Source organism: Coenobita brevimanus, chromosome 101 (assembly GCF_032717465.1).
Source record: "Coenobita brevimanus isolate Jiangsu-jjx chromosome 101, ASM3271746v2, whole genome shotgun sequence".
In the NCBI taxonomy this organism is placed as follows: Eukaryota; Metazoa; Arthropoda; class Malacostraca; order Decapoda; family Coenobitidae; genus Coenobita; species Coenobita brevimanus.
Genome location: NC_137054.1, coordinates 20,223,942 through 20,248,128, shown reverse-complemented (window position 1 = coordinate 20,248,128; position 24,187 = coordinate 20,223,942).

Below are 24,187 nucleotides of genomic sequence, written 5' to 3'. Positions count from 1 at the left end.
CCTTATTAGTATTGAGGCCTATGATGGCAGAAAATACATAAGCTGTAGAAATTTTAATGTCAGCCATGAGGAAGTCAGAGGGGGGAAGTGATGGAGAAACAGCACCAGAATCATCTAAGGTGGAATTGGAGGAGAAAGTCTGAGCGAAGAGATCTGTTTTATCAGTAGAAGAAATAGCTTCAGAGCCATCAGACTAGAAAAGAGGAGGGAAGGATGATGAGGTAAAGTTGTTCGATAGGTTTTTGCCAAGGTGCCAGAAGGAGCGGGAAGAATTCGAGTTGGAGAGTTGAGAGCATTTAGTATGGATGAAATTATTTTTAAAAGAGTAAAGAACAGACTTAGCACGATTCCGGGCAGAAACGTATAAAAGATGTGATTCAAGGGTGGGTTGGCTCCGGTACCTTTAATAGGCCCTCTCCTTGTTGCAGAAAGCATTAGAACAAGCGTAACTAAACCAAGGCTTTCTTGTATTAGTCAGAGGATATGAGAAAGGAATGTATGTTTCCATGCCCAAGAGAATAACCTCCGTAATGCGCAAGGCACATCCTGATGGCTCCCGGCCATGGAAGCAATAATCATTCCGGGGAAGATCAAAGAGGTGCTGCCTGAAGGCCTCCCAATCTGCAGCTCCAAAGTGCCACAGACAACGTTTCTTTGGAGGGTCCACAGGCCGTACTAGAGTGATAGGACAGGTTAAGGTGATAAGTTTGTGATCAGAGGAGCCCAACAGAGAGAAAAGATTAACAGTGTAAGCAGAAGGATTAGTTGTAAGGAAAAGGTCAAGTATGTTGGAGCTCTCTCCAAGGCAGTCAGGGATACGGGTAGGGTGCTGTACAAGCTGCTCAAGGTCATTAAGGATAGAAAAGGTGTTGGCTTGTTCACCAGGTGGATCAGTGAAAGGAGAGGAGAGCCATAGGTGGTGGTGAACATTGAAATCTCCTAGAATGGTGATTTCAGAGAAAAAAGAAATGGATAGAATGTGTTCCATCGTAGAAGAAAGATAGTCAAAGAATATTTGATACTCTGTGGAATTAGGACATAAGTAAACAGCGCATATATATTTAGTCAGAGAATGACTGGATAGCCGAAACCAGAGTGTAGACAGTTCAGAAGAATCGAGTTCGGGAACACGAGAACTAGATAAGTCGTTGCGTATATATACACAACAGCCACCTTTGGCTTTGAAATGAGTATAAAGAAAGTAGGAGGATACAGAAAAGGGTCTGCTGTCAGTTGCCTCAGACAGCTGAGTCTCAGTTAGAAAAAGAGGGTGAGGTTTTGAAAAGGAGATGTGGCGCTCAACAGAGGGAAATTTAGAGGAAAGGCCGCGAATGTGCAGAAATGAAGAAGAAGAGAGTCAGACAGTGGTTCCAGGCAGCTCGAGTCGTCACCGGGAGAGGGGCAGAAGGTGGGGGCATTTATGGACCCCTCCCCCCCGGGACACCAATGCCACGTGTTGCGCTGCCATGATTTCTTTAAATTTTGGAAAAGGCAGTGTAATGTGTACTGTGCATGTAGTTTGGTGTTGATAGTTTGAGAAACTTGTATTGGAGAGCATGCTGGCCAACTCTCTGTGTTACTGAGACACTGAAAATGTTCAGGAACACGAGGTCAGGCTGATGAAACGGGAGCTCCAGCTCTCCCTGTCATCAGCTTTCCATCCACCCTGGGAATACTGCCCTGCTCGACTGGTACTACAGTCTACTCCTCCCAAAAGTCCACCCACCCTTCTTCTCGACCACTTTCCACAGTCTGTTTGGCAAAGAGGCGACACGGTTCCTTATGAGATGCTGCTGGTTTGTGAACAGTTCCTACTGGGCATGGACGCGGGACAGTAGTTCAGCTGGTATCCACTCCCTCTCAGGCTCCCAGCAGTAAACCATGTACCCCTATACATTTTGATGGGGTTTATGCCTGCTCCCTTACTGGGCCAGTCGAGCAGCTGCAAGTCCTCTCGACCTTCATGCCATTTCGAGACTCTTCTCGCTGTATGGATGAGGCAGCGGTCCTGAACAATAATTATAGGATCTGGAGGAAACTGATAGTTCCGCTCCTGAACTAAGGGTAGGTAAAAATCCTGCAAAATTTCAATAAATTTTTCAGCAGTGAACCTCCCTTCTATTATACTGAGGTCACCCATGCCGTGGATACACAGCCACCCCCAGACATTGACGGTGACGTGTCCACTTCTAGCCTCCTCGTAGATGTTCTTATGGTCATATCTGCACGTGAATAGAATATTAACACGTCCTTCATATAGTTTCATATCTAATATGTTTAACGCTTCGGAAAAAAACGCCGTTTTTCATGTTATGGTTCATTATGCACTATTTGCATGGTATATTTTAAGGGGATTGTAAGGCTCAATATACAGTGGTGCAAGTGTTGGTAATAAGCGTTCATCTAAACGTATTATTACTATGAATAGCATCTGATCTCTAAGTGTTTGTTAAAGATATTAAAATTGTTTAGCGATACAGTCTTAAAAATATGTTTCTTTTACATATCATCAGTAAATTGATAAATACGCATTAGAGTAATCTCGCCTCCAGAAATCTTTTCTCTGTCATAAAATTTTATTAATACAAAATACTAGTAACGGTCATATAGAGAAGTGTCAGGCATACGATCAACGCATCTCTATACACCGGCCTTTACATACCTACTGCTCTTCCACACTGTACGAGTACAATCACTTGTTTCCCGTACTGTCTGTTTACCATAATTTTTAAAATTCCCCACTATACTAATAGTCTCTCTCTCTCTCTCTCTCTCTCTCTCTCTCTCTCTCTCTCTCTCTCCGTGTGTGTGTGTGTGTGTGTGTGTGTGTGTGTGTGTGTGTGTGTGTGTGTGTGTGTGTGTGTGTGTGTGTATGTGTGTGTGTGTGTGTGTGTGTGTGTGTGTGTGTGCGTGTGTGTATAGGTTCTCTTTTTTATCAGATACCAATAGACCCACACATCTTATTAATCAAGAAACACCACACTGGCTAAGTTATATTCAACAAATCCACATGGGCTGTCGTGTCATTTACTCATACCCTTTCCAAGTGACCCAACATTAAAATAAAACAAAGATTCTGGGTGTAGTCATTCGGGAGGGTCATGCAGTACTTATCATATATTATCAGTGATTATTTTCAAACTACTATGCTACATAGGGTATTGGTCTTACATTTGGCCACTCTCATTTTATAAGGAATTACACTGACTAGCATAGGACAGCTGGATTTACAACCCCGCCAAAAAATACATGAACTTAGCAAACTATTAAGAACAGAATCTGCTGCCTGTTTGAATTTGTTTACATGAACGTCCACTGTGTGAGCCACCATGACATTGCTAATAGAATATGTAACGGATATACTGCATAAATCTAAGCTACGGTATGACTGTTAGTACTCTGATCGCAGGGAATCAGGTAAGTTAAACATTAAAAACTGATGCACCTACAGCGTAATTTTGTAATGAACGCTAAAATAACATATTTTTTTCTGGAAGAAAATTGTTATTCATGTAAAATGGATTCCATATTATAGTTTTATAATACTTTAATGTGTGTTTTTATATGATGGTACAGGTTCCACTCCCAAAACATAATCTTATATAATATAATTATGTAATATGCTACAAACATATAAACAGAACCTAATAAATACTGAGATGTGTGTCACCAAGCGTTAAAGGCAAAGATTACATGTCAGTCTTGGTCGTCCTTAGCCAAGTTTAAAGGCTAAAGATTACATGTCAGTCTTGGTTGTACTTAGCCAAGTGTTAAAGGCAAAGATTACATGTCAGTCTTGGTTGTCCTTAGCCACCTATGCACACACTCACATTACAATTATGACACACATTTCATATTCACTATACTCCCCTCATCCCCACCATACGTATTGTCCCACATCCACACCCACTCACACACATAATGTATTTGGCATCCTATGTACTGTACGAAATCCTGTTATGAATTCTGTTGTTCCAAATGAAAATAAGCATACAGAACTGTAACATTAATAGCATGTTCATTAACACTGCACACTGTCAGGCTGGCAATATTGAAATAAACGGACCAAGACTGTGGCTGGTGTGTGAGAGCTGCAACGCTCCCACAATATGCTCCACAAAATATTTTCAGAGTTTCATACAGTATAGGCTGTTGGTATTTTTCATAAGAAATGGTTGTTCATCAGTATGTTAACTTTAATTATTGACATAAGTGCAAGAATAGGACCCTCTGCAGTGACATTACAACACACCAGCATAGCCATGTTGATTGAGGGTGTCAGTGGCTAGCTCCTTTCGAACTGTTATCTGCAACTGAACACATGACTGCTTTTAACATTAACGAAAATATCACAGGGTATTGCTACCCCATGACTACTACGGAAACGTAGATTATGCAGATAAGTAATGATTAATAGTCAACGTAATCAATAGTGTAAGGTGGTTATATATCGCCCTTGTAGTATGACACAGTATTAAATTTCTGGTAAACATATCAAATGCAACGTCATTACTCTTTAGCACAAACTAATGTGTGTGTCTACTGATAGGCAGCTGAGAGAGAGAGAGAGAGAGAGAGTCGAGATGGTGGAGCAGGCTGCATGTTTTCCGTTAACGGGGGACGCGGTATGCTAGGTTTGGTGTAATTAAAAGTGTGTAATCGGTTGTTAAAAAAATAAATAAATAACAAAATATAGGTTTATTATTATATAGGATACAGCATATCATTGACATCTTAATAAATATACCGTAATGGCTAAAAATGTATAACTGTTGGAGTAAACGACGTAACCCCACCACCTCCCCCCCTTTCCCTTTACCTGCCAAGCTCCCGCTCGCTCCCTTCCTTCTACTTCGCGCAATTTGTGGGTGAACTTCCCCACTGTTTCTGAACTACAGCTCAACCTGTATCGTGGTTCACACTACAAGACAAGTGAAGATTTTGTTTTAATAACTCTGACTTCAAAAATAGTATTGTCCACAACTCATTATCCCAAACAATCATATAACATTTATTAGCCTATATCATACCATACTACAATGGCCACATAATATAATTCAGAGGATGAAGCTTGGCGCTTCGAAAAATTGCCGGGCATGAACACACACACACACACACACACACACACACACACACACGCACGCACAGGCGCGCTGTTACCACGTTAGCCACATCCCGTGACCAGGTGGACCAGTCGGAACTTTTGCTAAGTGTAAATAGAAATGGGAGCATTTATACATCAAGCAATACCTTGTGCCTGGATTATAAAAATTACTCTCAGTTTTAGTCAAAGCATGTGCATACTCTTATTTGTGACTAGAAACATAAAAGTGATATTAAAACGCTGATGTGGGACTTTACCATTCATATCGCCAATCAAAAACACTTTCTCATTCCTTCCAAACGTTTCCATGCACACTTCCACATTTGTCCAGAACTCTTCTTTCACTCTGCTTGCACGATCTTGCATTGGCGCATACACGCACACAATCACAATCACCCACATTTATATATATATATATATATATATATATATATATATATATATATATATATATATATATATATTACTGTAATTATTTTGCAATGGCCAAATGTCATTATATATTGCATAATACTGTATCATAATATTATAATGTAAGGAATACAAAATTCATCACATTGTAACACATCATTACTTTTAATCAAATTTGTTCTGTATCATGTACATCTTATACATGGGATTCCAGTGGGCCATGGCCCACCGATTGAAGACCACTGCAGACTTATACTTATTGTACAGGGGCCCCACTCTCCTGGCTCTATACTTATTGTATAAGGGCCTTTATTGTTGTGAATACAATATGAAATACTCGGTGTACACTTCAAACAAGGTTATACACTGGCACACTGCGCAACAAATTAGTTTCAGTTGGACCCCAGATACCAGTGGGCCCTAGGCCAATGGCCTACTTGACCTATTGGTAAATCAGGTCCTGCACATGTCCACCGCTTGGCATTGACAGGCTTGAAGTTACCGCGGTAGCCAATGGCCGCGCCACTAAGGTTGAGTATCTCGCCCCTTCTTCAACACATGTCCACCGCTTGGCGTTGACAGGCTTGATGTCACCGTGGCTGCCAGTGGCCACGCCGCTTTGGTTTATATTCCCCTGGCTGATGGTGCCTGCTGCACCGTAAAGCTGCCAGCCTGCTGCAAGCTAAGAATATCCAACTTCTGATCTTCATGCCTATTCTAATTTTAGAGATTTTTTAAAAACAGTTTATGACAACTTATCAACTGCATCGACTGAAGATTGAAATGATGGAAATCTGACTTTGCCAGTATAAGTAACTGCAATAGGTAAGTGTTTCAAGAATAAATGTGAGCGTAATGGAGTGTATGAAGAATCAATGGCAAATGCAGTGATAAAAATTAAAAGAAAACGCATAGAGAAAACGGGTAGTTTCGAGAATTGTCGTGGCATCAGAGAGAGCCCACGCGCGGGAGAGAGGGGAGCCTGTGGCCACATTAGCCACCATTTGTAAATAAGCCTACGTCGCTTGCTATCTGTGTTTGATGTGTTTTGATCACCAAATCAGCACATGCCAACAACTTATTTGTTCATGGTGCATTACAAACAATCAGAACAGCGTGCTAACAAGCCTGTATTTTGAGCACCAATGTGCTCCAGAAATACACCAAACAACAGCTTGCTATCTCACAGAAAATTCTCAGATTGGTGGCTAATGTCACGGCCAAGGGGATTTCCATAAAAACGACCCCTGATAGACACCTCATGGGTAGGGATGGAAGTGTTCCTCACTGTCAATATACAACTATAGCGTGTGTTGTGTGCCTGTCTGAGAAAAATACGTTGTCGAGACTACTGCTAATAAATCGACATGGCTACCTAAGCGACAATCAGCCTGAACTGAAGGCCAAGCCCGCCTGGAGGGCCTAAGCAGATAGACACATACAACTTAGGCTGCATATCCCTGTGAACGGGGTAAATATATTGAAAGAGTTATAGACATAAGTCATCTGGCCCAAAAATGTTATACCATATAAAATTTTCTCACTTCTTGTGCTTCTCCTACCCTCTTCTATCATGCTCATCCTTCAAACAATGAATTAAGGAGTATTAGAAAACGAGAGACGTGAAAAGAAAACTAAGGACAGATGGGAAGGAGAGGATTTGGAAATGAGTTTACATTATATCATTGCTGTTCGTGTAACTTAGAGCGCCATTTCATTAGTTCTAAATAACTTTACTGATGTGGTTTATAAGAAATTGGTAACTGAAAGGTTTACTACTCTGATGATATTGCTCAAGGTTGAGACTGGTCACTCGTGCCTTAAATGTCCCTTATATATCCCTTAAAGTACCCTAGTCCAGAACCCATAAACTCGTGGTAGGGCAATGAAAGACGGGATTAAATATTAGACATGATTTTTTTTGAAGATTAGGAGTTACAGTATGTATGCACTAAGAGCTAGTAATAATACTAGGGAACTATTAATTACAATCGTATATACAGTATTTCCACCTTCCCCTTCCCCCCTTTCCTCTTCTTCCCAGCCCACCCCTGAGCCAGTGCATGAGGGAAGTGTTACAAACGGGACAATTAAACTAACTAACCATGTAACCGCCTCAGGTACAATTGGCCTTCACTGTGTTATTTTTGGTACCACCAGACGATTTTTTCAGCTTAAGTAATGCTTTCTGAATTTCACAGCAAGATATCTCCAATAAGCTGATTACAACTGTCTTGTGGTGATCTGATAAGAAAAAATCGCATTAAAGGGGTTTGCCACTTTTCTGAAATACGTGTTTTTCTCTGTTCATAATACATCCACGTTATCATTATTATTATCTTTAGTTTAGAAAATTAAAAATTAGCTGGGTAACATACATCTACCTTTACTCCCTCAGTACAAGAGATCTTTCCATAATTCAATCAACGCTAAAGTTGCCCACGAATGCATATAACCCTCTGGCACTAAAAAACTAGATCAGTCATCCTCTGGCAATAGGAGGCATATCATCGCAGCTTCGCCAAAATCGAAAATAAATTTAGTATTTCACAGTTTACTTCTACTAAGTTAAATATCACGCTAGCATGCAGAAGGCTGAAGTCAGGGGTATTATGTTGGTGAAGGTATCTGAGTATAGCAGATCTTTAAAGAATTTCTACTAATTACCCTTTAAATAGCCAGTCTCTTCATTGACGGTAGGATATAAAATGGTAAATAATGGCAAAACAAAAAGAAAAACATTCAGTGGTATTTTTTTCTTACAAGATCCTCTAGCAGTAGGAGGCATATAACTGCAGCTTTTTAAAAACATCAACACAAGAACCATACAGACAGTATGGTTTTCGCCACGAAAGATCCACCATTGATATACTTAATCTCTTGACTCAACCATCCATCAGTCCACTGACCAACATGGAGAAATTCATGCAGTAGACCTTCATATTTCTAAAGCTTTTGACAGAGTGTGGCACCGTTCACTGCTAACCAAACTCCCTTGCTTTGGACTAACATCTTTCGTTCCTCTGATTTCCTCATAGCTCAGCAACAGAAAAATAAGTGTAAAAGTAGACAGTGTATATTCCAATTTCCACTCATTTGACACTGCCGTGCCACAGGGATCAGTTGTGGCTCCAGCCCTATTCTTAATTCATATTAATGACCTCTTCTCTGTTACCCATAATCCCATCCAGTCATATGCAGAGATGACTCAACACTTCACGGTTCATTCACACTTAAACACCCATTCACAAAGTGTAATACCGGTATCCCTAACACACAACTTAGTACAGCCAACCATCTCCATAAATCAAGACTCATCTAGGATCACTGGATGGGGATAAAATAACCTTGTTTCATTTAGTGCTATAGTCCCAGTGCACGACTCTGAGGTTGTCATTATCGTACCCTGGCAACCTACCATTCAAAAGTGCATCCCATTTCGTGTATAACAGGAGACGCAAGTGATTCGTTTATAACATGTTCGTGTATAATAATATTCGTGTATGATATATTCGTGCATGATAATATGATTCGTGTATAATATGATACGAAATCGAACGCACTTTTGAATGATAGGTTGCCAGGGCACGATAATAACAACCTCAGAGTCGTGTGCCGCGACTCTAATAAAACCAAATTTGTACAATTTACTAATTCTTATTTTACCTTCAGTGCTGTTAATATTCCTGTCTCGAAAAGTATTTCAATTCTCAGTGTTCCACTAACAATGACCTCAGCTGGACCTCTCATGTCAGAAGATTTGCTAAAACCGCCTCAAAGAAACTTGGATTATTATACAGAGTTTGTAGCTTCTTCACTGACGAGCATTTGGCTATGGATGATAAGTCATGTGCGCTCACAGCTGAAATATTGCTCACCCTTGTTGAGTGGATGTGGGGAGGTTGCACTAAAGCAACTAGAATAAATTCAGAACAAAGCTGGTAGGATTATTTATAACCCTGTTATTACAAATAAACTATCTCCCCTACAGGTAAGAAGGAATGTTGCCTCTCTTGCATTATTTTACAGATACTTTTATGGCAAATGCTCAGACGAGGTTGCATCCACTGTAACACCTTTCCATACCTTCCCCTGTGTTCCACGGGCATTTGGTAGTGCTCATGACTGGAATGTCACACTGCCATATTGCAGAACTACTTCCTATCAGAAATCTTTTGTTCCCCGAAATGCATCTCTTTGGAACTCGCTTCCCCAGAGTTGTTTCCCCTTAAACTTGAACCCACAGCAGTTCAAGTCCAACTGTTACAGATTTTATATGAATGGAGGACACCAGTAATTATCTGGTGTATGAATTTTTATTTTTTTTATTCATTTATTTTCCTTTCTCTGTTCTGTTATTTTTGAAAAATTTTATATATCCCGCGATAATGCCCACAGAGTCTGAATACAATTTGCCCAATTGACTTTGCGACATTTTGGGGACAGCCACACAGACACACACAGATGCAGGCAATTACATAATCACCTCAGTAGGCGGGCGATAATTATTAATTTCATCTAATGCTGGCAAGAGTTAAATACGATATTAATATACGTCATCGTAAATGACAACCTATATTACTTGGAATTTATGGAGGTACTAGCTTCTTAGGCCCACGAAGCTGGCCTAATTGGCTAGGCCCACCAGGTGGGCTGGGCCTTCGGCCCTCACTGGTTGTTGCTTAATTAACCATGTCGATTTATTAGCAGTATTCTCGACAATGTGTTTTTCACAGACAAACAGGCACACAACTGATGATAAAGTTGTATATCGAGAGTCAGGATGACTTCCATTCCTGTCCATGAGGTGTCTTCCAGGGGTCGTTTTTATGGAAATCTCCTTGGCCGAGACATGAGCCACCAATCCGATAAATTTCTTTGTGATAGCAAGCTGTTGTCTGGTGCATTTTTGGAGCACTTTGGTGCTCAAAACACTTGCATGTCTTAGCCAGCTGTTCTGATTTTTTGCAATGAACCATGAAGTAATGAGTTGTTGCCATGCACTGCTTTGGTGCTCAAAACACATCGCACACAGATAGCCGGCTCTATTGGTTCAGTTACGAATAGTGGCTAATGTGGCCACAGGCTTCTCTCTCTCTCTCTCTTTCTCGTGCGTGCTCTTTGATTCTCCGACAGTTCTTGAAATGCCTAATGCGTTTTCTCCATGCATTTTTTTTTTAGAATTTCGCTCACTTCATTTGTCACTGATTCTTCATGCTCTCCATTACGCTTGCATTTCTTCTTGAAACACCTATATATTGTGTTTACTTTATACTGCTAAAGCCAGACTTCCACTGTTGATGCAATAAGTAAGTTGTCATAAACTGTAAAAAAAAAAAAATAATAATAATCACTAAAATAGAATACGTATGAAGCTCGGAAGTCAGACATCCTGAGCTGGCGGTGGGCAGCTTTATGGCACGGCGGGCGCCATTAGTCAGTGAAATATTGACCTTAGCGGCGTAGCCATTGGCTGCCGTGGTTACATCATGCCTGTCGAAGCAAGGTGGTGGACATGTGTTGAAGAAGGGGTGAAACACTGTAACCCATTAAAGAAATACCCCCCTGGGGGTAGGGGGGTTTTCAAGAATACTCCCCCAGTATCCCTGCTTGTCGTAAAAGGCGACTAAAAGGGTTGGCGGAGGGTTAGTGCCCCTCCCCGGAAAACAACTAACTAAAAAAACAAACAAGAAGCCTCGGACAAGGACTGACCAAACGTTGACGACCCAGGACCGGACAAAGGACTTGGTAATGTGTACATGGAATGTAAGAGGAGCGAATGATGAGGTGAAAGAGAGAGAGATTGTCCAGGTGCTTGAGGATGCGAAAGTGGATGTATGTGGAATAACTGAAACAAAATGGTGAGGAGAAAGTGTAAGAGAATGGGAGTATGGATGGGGTATATGTGCAGGAGTAGATAAGAATGAGAGGGCAAAGGAAGGAGTGTGTATAGTTGTGAGTAAAAGATGGAAGAAGAGCATAAGACAGTATGGATCAGTTGGGTCAAGGATTGTGTGGGTAAAGTTGAAAGTTGGAATACAAATGTGGGCGATTGTGTGTGTGTATGCGCCAATGCAAGATCGTGCTAGAAGAGTGAGAGAAGAGTTCTGGACAAATGTGGAAGTGTGCATGGAAAAGTTTAGAAGGAATGAGAGAGTGTTTTTGATTGGTGATATGAATGGTAAAGTTGGTAATGTGAAGGTCGATGGAATAGTTGGTGAGTGGGGTGTGCCTGCTGAGATAGATGAGAATGGGAGTGCGTTAGTGGACATTTGTGCTGGGATGGGGTTGGTGATAGCCAATACCCTCTTCAGGCATAAAATGATCCACAGGTATACATGGCGAGTGATGAGAAGGGTGGGTGGTGAACTGAATGAAAGGAAGGCAATGATTGATTATGTGTGTGTGGATGAAAGGATGCGAAGATGTGTAAAGGATGCAAGAGTGTATAGAAGTTGGGGGAGTGGACTTTCTGACCACTACTTGGTGGTGGCCAGAATTAGGATGCAAGTAAGATGGAGGAATAGAAGAAGGGAAAGACGAGAGGAAGGAGTAGTTGCAAGGAGAGTGGAAAGGTTACAAGAGGATGAGAAAAAGGCAGAGTATAAGAGAGAAGTGGAGGAACGATTGGGCAAATATGAATTGGAGCAGATGGGAGACGTGGAAGGTGTGTGTAAGATATTTACAGAAGAAATATGTGCAGCATGTGATGTGGTGTGTGGAAGGAAGAGAAGACGGAGGGGGGTGCAAGGAACAGCGTGGTGGACTGAAGAGGTGAAACAGGCTGTGGCACAAAAGAAGAAAGCATACAATGAATGGATGAGAAATATGGCGTGGAAGAAGTTGAGAGGCGGAAGAGAGAGTTATATGTGGAAAGGAAGAGAGAGGTGAAAAGATTAGTAAGAGAGAGTAAGAAGAGTGTGGATGAGGAATTTGGAAGGAATTTGAGTGTAAAGTGGAGGGACTGTAAGAAAATGTTCTGGAGAGAAGTGAAAAGAGTAAGACAGGGTGGAAGTGAAGTTAGCAGGGGAGTGAAAGATAAAAATGGTAGATTACTAGTGGAGAAGGGAGAAAAAGTGAGCAGATGGAGAGAACACTTTAAGGAATTGTTGAACGTAGAGGATGGAAGTAATGCGAGTATAAGTGGCTGGGGAATGGCTGGGAGAAGGAGGGAGGTGAGAAGACAGGAAGAAATCAGTAGGATAGAAGTTGTGGAAGCAATGATGAAAGTTAAATCGGGGAAAGCCCCAGGAATTGATGGAGTGTGTGGTGAAATGCTGAAGCATGGGGGAGAGATAGTAGTAGAATGGATGTGGAAGATGTGCAGATTGGCCTGGGAGGAAGGTAGAGTCCCGGAGGATTGGAAGTCAGGTATAATTATTCCCTTGTACAAAGGAAAAGGGGAAAAAGAAGTGTGTGGTAATCATAGGGGCATTTGTCTTCTTAGTATAATAGGAAAAGTGTATGGTAGGATACTTATAGACAGAGTTAGAGAAAGAACAGAGAAATTAGTTGGAGAAGAACAGGGAGGCTTTAGGATGGGAAGAGGTTGTGTAGATCAGATATTCATTCTTAGATCTCTAGTGGAAAAGTTTCTAGAGAAGGGAAAGAAGTTGTATGCGGCTTTCATGGATTTGGAGAAAGCATATGACAGGGTGGATAGACAAGGATTGTGGAAAGTGTTAAGAATATATGGAGTAGATGGGAAGTTGTTGAATGCTGTGAAGAGTATGTACGATGGTGCGAAGGCTGCAGTGCGTGTGGATGGTGAACTAAGTGAATTTTTCTCTTTGAAAGTTGGTTTGAAACAGGGATGTGTCATGTCTCCATGGTTGTTCAATCTGTACATGGATGGGGTAATAAAAGAGGTACAAGGTAGGGTAGTGGATTTTGGAGTGGCCCTGGTGAGAGAGGATAGTGTTTGGAAACTCCCTGTACTGTTGTTTGCAGATGATACTGTGTTGTTGAGTGAAAACGAAGGGGAGCTGCAAGGCTTGGTGGATGAGTTTGAGAGAGTGTGTAAGAAACGGAACCTAAAGGTGAATGTAGGGAAGAGTAAAGTGATGGTCTTTGAGAGAGGTGAAGTCAGTGAATATACAGCGAGGTTGGATGGTGAGGAATTGGAAAATGTGAGTACGTTTAAGTATTTGGGTAGTGTGATGAGTAAGGATGGAGGTTTGGAGGGGGAAGTGCTTGAAAGGGTACAGCAGGGAAGAAAGGTTACTGGTTCCTTGAAAGCAGTGATAAGAAACAGGGAAGTGAGCATGGAAGTAAAAAAGTTACTACATGACAGTATTGTGATACCAACTCTAACGTACGGAAGTGAAGCTTGGACATTGTTGGAAGGACACAATTCAAGAGTGAGAGCAGTGGAAATGAGTTATTTAAGAGGAGCCTGTGTAGTCACGTGGAGAGACAGGCTGACGAATGAGGATATAAAGGAGCGTTGTGGTGTGGATGTGGATGTGATAGGAAGCGTTGTGAGGAACACACTGAGGTGGTTTGGCCATGTGGAGAGGATGGAGGGTGAAAGACTGACGAAGAGAGTGTATGTGAGTGAGGTGGAGGGTGGAAGAGGGAGGGGGAGACCGAGGATTAGATGGAGGGATGGGGTGGAGAGGTATATGAGAGAGGGGGGTGTGAGTTGGGAGCAGGGCAGTGAAATGGCGGGGGACAGGGCGACTTGGAGGCGATTTGTTTGTGGCCACCCCAAAAGGGATTGAGGCGTCTGGCAATAGGTAGATAGATTATTTGTTGCATCCCTAGGCGTGTGCAAAATTTGGTGGAGAGCAACTCTGTGGGAAAGGCTGGAGGCTCTTCTCTCTCTCTCTCTCTCTCTCTCTCTCTCTCTCTCTCTCTCTCTCTCTCTCTCTCGCTTGCTCGCACGCGCGCGCTCTGATGCCACGGCCCTCTCACCGTAAACGGTCGGCGGCAGGAATCGTTGCCACCTCGTGAACAAGGATACACTTGGTCAAGCTATTACATCGGAAAAAATGGAAAATAGAAATATCTAAGTATAAGTTTGAAAATGGCCTCAGTGGCTAACCACAAATTCGGCCTCTGAAGGACAGTTCTGGCCGTCGCAGCCTCGAGGCCATAACAGTAGCGGCCTCAAAACGGCCTTAGGGGCAACGCCATCACGCCTATGTTCCCCGTACCGAGTTACCCCTGTATCCGATTTTCATGTCTCCTGGGTGCTCCGGTATGGACGGCTATATAACTTATACAACATACAATGACCGAGAATTTTAGCAGTATAGATAATAGTATAGAGCAAAACGAATGTAAGGATGACTGAAGGGATGAGAAAACTGAATGTACAGTACGGAAAGATGAAATAGTTATGAGAGATGAATACTGGAAGGACGAAATTATTATCAACGCAAATGAAAGGATCACTGAAAAGATATAGTGGGGAAAAAGGCAAAAGAAACTGAAAATATTGAAAATGTAGGAAAGTAATACATGAGCCTGGAATGAGAGGATGTGGAAAAGTAAAAATGGAAAGGGTCAGGCATGGTCGAGGGGAGTGCTACAACACACACAGACACACACACACACGCAGGTGAAGTGTAATGGGAAGGGGGAAAAGGCAGTGGGGAAAGGGGAAAGGGGATGCGTGGAGTGAAAAAATTGGCAGTAAAGGAGGCGAAAGGAAAGAGGCAGGATAATGGGGGAAAAATAATAATGAGAAGACAAAGATAAAGATTAGAGATATAGGTAAACGAAAAGAGAAGAATGCGAAATGGGAGTGACATGAATGGGATTGGGGTGAGTGGAAGGAGAAACTTGCGTGAACAATAGGTAGGAGAGATAAGAACCAAAATAGAAAAAACAAAACTGAGTGAAAAGAAAACGGAAAAGGAAAATTGTATTGAGTGAAGGGGTGACTGCCGGAGAAAAAAGGGTAAAAGAAAATGGGGAAAAAAGAGGGGCGAGCTAAAACAACCAAAACGAAGACTAAGAGATTGGTGAAAGGGAAAGGTACACATGGGAAAGTTAGAGGAGAGAGAGAAGGGAGGTGACTGGAGAGGAAACGGAGGATAAAGTAAGTGTAAGAAGATAGAAAAGACGAAACAGATGCTTACACACACACACACACACACACGTGTATATATATATATATATATATATATATATATATATATATATATATATATATCATTCAAATGGTGATACATAAATTTGCCTTCTGACCTTTACATTCTACCGATTGTTATTAAAATCCAGTTCATTCTTACTTGCCCTTAAACTAAATTTGGACCGAGTCGGATAAAAAAATACTTGAGTTTACCCTTTTGCTTGGTTCAGTTTGAAGCATCTTACAAAGATTAGTGTATATCGGATAAGAAATACAGTATTTAAATTCACCCTAACATGTGATCATGACCTTTGATCTATTGTTCTAAAAAAGTGTGACTGAAATATGATCAAACGGTTTTAGTATCTGTTTCAAAAATAGATCCACACAAGTCGAACTTTGCCCTCACCCTGTGACCAATACCTTCGGCTGATCGTCCTCAGAATCGAAATTCTTCGTTCTTGCCTTAGCTTCAACTCTTCCATCACTTTTGGTCTAAATATGATTAACGTTGTTTCAGCTAACCTATCCATGTCCCCTTGACTTTAGACCTACTATTCACAAGAACAATAAGGCAGGCCTCTGGCCAATATTCAGCCCTTCCACCAAGTTTGGTTAGAATCAGATTAATCTGTTTGAATAATGTTAGTACACAGACAGACATACACTCACACGGCGCACCATCTTACTTGCGGGGGTAAAAACAAGAATAGAAGATACGGAGTGGAATAATAGGGTAAATATCATAAAGGGAAAATCCTGAAAATGAAGGAAACGAAAGTAAAAAAAAAAAAAAAAAATGTAAGAGGTACAGGAGACCACAATATACAAAATACATAAAAGAGTATAGGGACTAGATAAAGGTAAAGAGGAAAAGGAAAATCGTCGGGAGAGAGAGGGGAAAAGGGTGAGTGAGGGGAAACGAGGGTAAAAGATTAATGATGGACGGTGCATGTATAAAAGACGGGGTAAAGTGAAAGCGGGGAGGAGGGAAGGAAGGAAGGAATGGAGAGAGGGAGGGGAAAGAGAGAGAGAGAGAGGGAGGGAGGAAAGGTAGAGGGAATTGGTGCACACATAAATGATGGAAGATGAGAATATAGGAGAGAGAGAGAGAGAGAGAGAGAGAGAGAATGACCGATATGATGGTTTGGATGTGTACGTAGGATACTGTCTATATAAGTTACGATTTGGGGAATAATGTTTATGAAAGAGAACAATTGTGAAAATGTGGGGTTACCAAGTGTTATAGATATGTACATACTACCAGACGTTATGGTCTTTCTTATGTGGCCCTTACTTAAAGGTGATAATATAACTCGATATTTAGCTGCAGAAAGCGAAGAACACGGGAAGTTAAGAGGTGAATTGTATGGCAGGATGCTCTCCTACACCCTGTAAAAAGAAAGAAGGTAGAACGAACATTTGTTGTTAAAGCTCTGTTGTTCTAACTTGGTGAAGATTACTAACCCCCTTTAGGTCTGTTGATGTCCAAGTACAGTAAGATAACAAATTTAGAAACTTAACAACAAACTCAGACTTACTCCTACTTCACACCAAAAGCTCATCGAATTTCATTCAACTGTGAATCTGTACACAAGTATTGAGAGTGGCCAAATTCCACCAGATAAAAACAGATTACCTGTAGCCATGCATTGTACATAATTATATATATATATATATATATATATATATATATATATATATATATATATATATATATATATATATATATATATATATATATCCAGTCTTTGTTTAATACTTAATGCAACATATACTGTACATTGGCGAGAGTTCCATAACACCAACAGTGTTGGATAATATGGTGTTCTATGGTGTTCACCTGTCGGACAATCCCTGACGGCAGTTTATGAGTGCTTAGTTTATCATGGGTTCATGCCCTTAAATATTTATATAACTCTTTTTTTTTTTCCCAAAAAATCTTTAAAGCAATCAGTAGAATGACTATCTTTCATGACACCAACATTGTGACAGAGTAATTATAAACCAAAATTACGTGCCCGGTTTGTTATACTTGTCTCGGCTCATATACTATGTACCGTACTAAAGGATTTGAGTGGTAGGTGGCGGCCTACTTCTTCCATCACCTTTATCATGCTCTTTCTGTCTGACCTCCACTCTTCGTACTTCTCCTTTTCCTTCCTGTCACTCTTTCCACTTGAAGTGGCTCTGCATTGAGTGACAAATCTAATGGTTTTGTATAGCCCAGGACACCATCTACAACACTGGGTGGTAACTGTATGACCAGATGAGACGGTACCTACTACGGCGCCTCTGTTAACTGATGTGGAGAGAAGTGCGGCATCCTCCCTTTGAACCAAACACACATTTCCCCTGCGCCTTGCTACACCGAGGAGCTGTCAAAGACAAGGGGACATCTGTTCACCGCACAAGGCTGTTGTTTACCTGTGATTGATAGGTATGCTCGGCCAGACTGATTGAGGTTGACCAACCACAACTACAACTAGAGGATGGATGTAGTTGGTCCTGAGTGGGTTATATTATCCCAGTTACTAGCATATAATCATCTAGTCTTGATATGGAAAGGTGTACTGTATAGTGAGGCTGTCTCTCGCACACACAGGAAGTCGGATCCTTCCTTTAGTCACGTTTGTGGTGAAGAGAAACTTGGTTACATCAAGGTTAGCCGTGCGACTACCATATGTAAAACATTTCCCACATGTTAGCAGGTCTGGAGCAAAGGTAAATATATTATAAACAGCTACATTTCAGAGAGAGAGAGAGAGAGAAACCAAACAGACACCGGAAACAGCATATAAGGAGCATCTGCTGGAGAGAGACAAGCTGAAACGTTTCTAGCGTGTGGGTACAAAACGTTTATGGTGAAGACATCAGCACGAAGACACACCAGCTGACGGGCTGAGAGAGAGAGAGAGAGAGAGAGAGAGAGAGAGAGAGAGAGAGAGAGAGAGAGAGAGAGAGAGAGAGAGAGAGAGAGAGAGAGAGAGAGAGAGAGAGAGAGAGAGAGAGAGAGAGGAAAAGCCAATGTGAAAAGATAGTAGAAGTGGGAGGGGGGTGGAGACATGAGAGAGAGAGAGAGAGAGAGAGAGAGAGAGAGAGAGAGAGAGAGAGAGAGAGAGAGAGAGAGAGAGAGGACGGGGAGGGAAGAGAGAAGGGAGATAAAGGGTTGAGGGATATTAAATTGGGAATTGGGGTTGGGAAGGAAATGGAGGCCGGGAAATGAGGGAAGTTTTGATAAGAACTGGGATATGAATAACATACGATTAGAGAGAGAGAGAGAGAGAGAGAGAGACAGACAGACAGACAGACAGACAGACAGACAGAGAGATAATGATTAACATTGTTGTTTACATGAGTGTCAAATTTGTTTCCATATACGGTACTTCCGTTCTCTTAATTTCGGTATTATGGCCTTGTACAGGTGCAAAATTTCACCTACTGTACCATGACGTGCGCTGCAAAGTTAAAGCACTGTGTCATATTAAAGAAAATCATTTACTAAGGATTTCAGGGGCAGTGTCCAACTGTTTTTTTTAAATAACGTCTCAACAAAGCGTCGGACAAGGATTTAACTTTGGCAGTGCATGTTTGAGACCCCGACCTAATTTGTAAAATTATGCTTTTGTACCAAATGTGTATGATTAGGGCATTTATAAGAGTAAGTGTAGGGTAAACTTAGCTAAAATCGTCAGAGGCGTGTAGCGAGGCTAGCTTCGGTCACGATACAAGCCCCGCCCACAGTTCGGAACGTGACGTCAGTGTGACGTAGTAGTAATCACCGACGCCAGTGGCAGTTCTATCTTTCTAACCCCCCCCCACATACTGTACTTTCTCTCTCTCTCTCTCTCTCACACACACACACATACACACACACACACACACACACACCGAAGTAATATTTCACCCCTACTATACATTCAGTATGGTCCTTATATGAGAAGAATGTTTGCGAAATCTATCTATGCTCGCCATCGCTGAAGTTTCGGTTTGGTAACGTCTCGCCTGTCGGCGGCCGCCACATCACCTCGCCCAGCGGTGCCGGCTCAGGCAGTGATTACTACTCTTCAGAAGTGAATAAGTCATATTGACGTCACAATATGTGTAAGAGGGCGATGCATATACTATGTACTAACAGGGAGTCTGGAGGGATGTACAGTCACTCTAAAAATCAGCCGCAGCTCAGAAATATGAGTAACCCTGAGGCATTGAATCTGAAGCAGCTTACATAAAGACAGAACTGCCACTTGCGTCGGTGTTTACTACTACGTCACACCGACGTCACGTTCCGAATTGTGGGCGGGGATTGTATCGTGATTGAAGCTAGCCTCGCTACATGCCTCTGACGATTTTAGCTAAGTTTACCCTACATTTACTCTTATAAATGCCTTAATCATACACATTTGGTACAAAAGCATAATTTTACAAATTAGGTCGGGGTCTCAAACATGCACTGCCAAAGTTAAATCCTTGTCCGACGCTTTGTTGAGACGTTATTTAAAAAAAACACTTGGACACTGCCCCTGAAATCCTTAGTAAGTAGCATATAGAGAATCATGACAAGCCTCTCTCGCTTTATGAATATTAGTCAGCAGAGGAATGTGGGAGGTAGTAGATGACGATTCTCACCATCAACAAAAACGGTTTGTTAGTGCCTTAGCTGACTCTAACTTGAGTAACGAAACAAATGGTTTCCTGTAACCCAGGAAACCATTTCCCAAGTCTGGTAGTAACGACATTATCAAATGGACGCAATGTGACCTAAAGCTTATTCGATCTCTTTTGAGGAGAGCCTTTAGTTTTTTAAATCTTGCAGCTTGTTGGTTGTCCACGTGGATTCATTAGTAACGACGTATTAAAAATAATTTTTAAAATGTTGGTTCCAGTAACAGTTTGTGACGGTAAGATTGCTAAATTAAAATACAGACATATATATTTTTTAATATAATAACTTGAAAACGAGGCCTTACAATATCTATGAAAGGCCTAGATATGAGTGAAATATATAGTTATCCTGCCAAATTAGTATAATGTCGTAGTAATAATGCATAACTTAGGTCAATTTGCCTTAACAAAGGAAAAAGTCAAGGAACTCGTAAATTTTTGTCCAGAAGCGTTGATTTGGCAGAACTGAAAATTTCATGTGTTTCTACTCCATCTGAGGATTTTGTAAGGGCTCGTTTGAAAATTAATGTCTGCAAATAACTACATAGTTATATTAATTGAGCAATCTTATCGGAAAAAACATTTAGAGTAACCCATATAAAATTTATTTTAAATACATCGTTTCTAATGAATGCACTCTGACAACCAATCTGTTGCTAGCTTTCAAAAGCTAAAGCCTCATCTCTTCTCAGAAGAGGCAAAATTGGCATTAGTGGGTTAAGGTGCTCCAATCAGATGGGTCATGTAAATATTTACGCCCGAGAGATGACCGAGATTATTACTCACATAATCCCATTCGGGAGCAAACGAAGTTAGTCTCCTTTGCCTGAACTGTTAAGCCTAAAGAGCTTAATCCCAGATATCTACGCTCCTAATGGGCAAGAAAGGCTTGGGTGATAGACAGATAGACTGACCGATTGATGGATTGGCTGACTATTTGACTGATAGGAAAGTGAGGAGCGGAAGTGAAATATTAAGCGAATTTCTGTCACCAACTACACATAGTTAAATGTCTCTGCTGATCCGAGACAGAAGAACAAGGAACATGTTCCGAATGGGAGATGCGTTGTTCTAAACAGCTTTAATATGGATTAGTTCAACAAGGTCTCTTAGAAATTTGACAGTTTCGCGACAGATGTTTAGCGCCAACTACACAGAAATTCTTAACCTCCCCAACTGTACAGTTAGGGAGATAATATAAACAGAGGTAGTCAAATGCCCGCCTATAGGCCGGACAGTCCTCGTTTAGAGCTCCTTGTTCTCATTTTTTTTTCTTACGTTCTTGAGTAGATAATATTGCATTACCAATCTAGATGGGTTTCTGTAGTATTGGTTCATACACATGCGAAAAGAAATGCTTATTTCTGTGGTTTGAAAAATTTCATCTGAGTTACGTATGATAAGAGAGAGTTTAGAAGCGCCACAAACAGGTATCCATATAAGGTGCAGTGGGTTTGGGATAAACTTAATCAAATTTAATGATTTCAGGAAGTAAATTGAAGTTCCGTTTCAATGAATGACCATTTATTATTATTATTATTGTGTGTGTGTGTGTGTGTGTGTGTGTGTGTGTGTGTGTGTGTGTGTGTTTCTTAGGTCATAATTATCTCAGTGAAGCAGAAACAGTATGGGTATAAAATTAAATCATTTCTATTACGTTAAGTAAACGCTTATATCCTGAATTCACTGAAATAAAATGAAAATGATCCCCACAACTGCTTAAGAGCAAGCATCTGACGAGGAGGTTCTTTGAGAGTGAGGTATTTGGGAGGAGTAGAGGGAGAACTAGAATTAGATAAACAGATATTGCTGTGAGAGTAGGTAAGGGGATATAGTGGTGTGCCGTGCGAAGAGGGATGGTTGCCTAGTAGGGACAGATATCCGTATAAACTCTTGTTTTCATGGCCATCATTCATAGGATACTGCGTCATGCAACACACTTGTTTAAATTATAGTTTTCCACTCCTTGCGGAAACTTTTTTTTGTTTTTTTTAAGTTATGGAAGTGGCCACCCTGGCCAAACAGCTCGATTATTCCGTGACTTATTCTAAGGAAAGACTGGAACTTGATTGTTTGTGATGTTAATAACAAGTAATCCTAAGCATTCTCTTCTTCATTACGATGATATATTTGTTTCTTATTACTGCATCTAGACAGTTTTACTGAACCTAAGAAAGACTTCTGTATAAAAGGGGCTAGTGGAGGCTGTAACTAACTCCATCATCTACAAAAACTCTTTCCTAAGGAAACCAAATTATCTGACTGTAAAAACGAACAAATACGTTGTCTAGCTCAAGCAGTTGAGGATCAAGTTGCTGGGCATCACAATTACACCAACAGCCGGATTGTTTCATTATCGTCCCACTAGAGAGGCGATGATGTAATACCCTGTGTATTTGTGTCTGTCTGGCTGTTACCAAAATATCTCAAAATCAAGTGGGCAAATTGTATTCAAACTTTGTGGGTAGTGTCGAGGGGTATATTGCATATTTATTAATAATTTTGGCTAAGCTGCGATTATATGTATCTTAGTAACAGAGGATTTTGCAAGAAAAATAATCCCAACAATTTCATCTTTTAGCTTACCAATATTCACCATTTTCAATCGTACCCTCAACGAAACGAAAAGAACGGCCATTTAAAGAGTAACTATGAGAAATTCTCCAAAGGCCTGTTACATTTAATGACCTTCACCAACATGATACCCGTGACTTCAGGCTTCTAATGCTAGCGCGATATTTAGCTTTGCAGGAGTGAACAGCGAAATCCTAAGACTTCTTTTTCAATTTTGGAGGAGGCGCAATGGTACGCCTCCCATTACCAGAGGATTACTGGCCTTTTTTTTTTTTTTTTTTTTTTTTAGTGATGGCTGGCGATACGCATTCGTGGGTTAATGCTTATTTGGATCTGTTATAGTTATTTCCAAACGGTTTAGTGAAGTTTTTTTAGTTTTCATACAAGAGAGATACAAAGTTCAGCAATCCCCCTCGCAGATTTATTGTAATTTCTTGGGCATAAAAAATATATGAGAAGCACATCCTCAGCCTGGCGGGGTTAAACCTTTATTTACCATCGCGTCTATATTTTATTCTTGCTTCCGCCTGGCGATTTTATGCAGCTTAGATCACTGGTGAAAGGGTTAGACGTTTCGATTCTTGCTACCGCCAGAACTTTCATTCAACTTATGAGTGACTTGTAATACATACGTGAGACAGTCGTAGTGCGTTAACCAGATGACTCTCTCTCTCTCTCTCTCTCTCTCTCCTAGATTTTACTGAACATAGGAAAAACATAGCATACTAAAGCGGTTTTTGAAGACTGTATATACCTTGTCCGGTGCGAAGCGTTTCTCAAAAGGTGAATAAAATTATCTGAAGGTAACAAGAATAAACTAAAAAAGCCAACACGTTACTGAAGGGAAAAGCCATTCACTGTGCTAAGGCCTCTAAATTTTCTCTCTTGCCTTTTCCAGACGACTATATCCACTCTAACCACTTCACCCCGATGACCTATTTTTCCATTCTTCTTGATATCATCTGTACTCCATCCCACCCTCGCACAAAGCCGCGCCGACGGAGCTCGCCCCACGTAACTTCAGAACTGGGCTCCCTTGGGAGGTGCTGCGTGCAGATGACTTGGTGCTGATCGCGGAGAATGAGAGGATGGCGGAAGAAAGATTTAGGAAGTGGAGAGAAGGAACGGGGTCCAAAAGTTTGAGAGCAAACACAGATAAATAAAAGTAATATTATCGAGGGCTGGTGGCGGTACTGTCTAAACAGAGGGAGTGTGGTCATCTGCTGTCTGCCAAAACAGTGTGAGAAGTAACACTACATTGTGCAGTGTTTGTGGCAAATGGGTGCACTGAAGATGTACTGGTATTATAGGTAAACTACGAAATGATGCTGATTCCGTTTGTACGTAGTAAA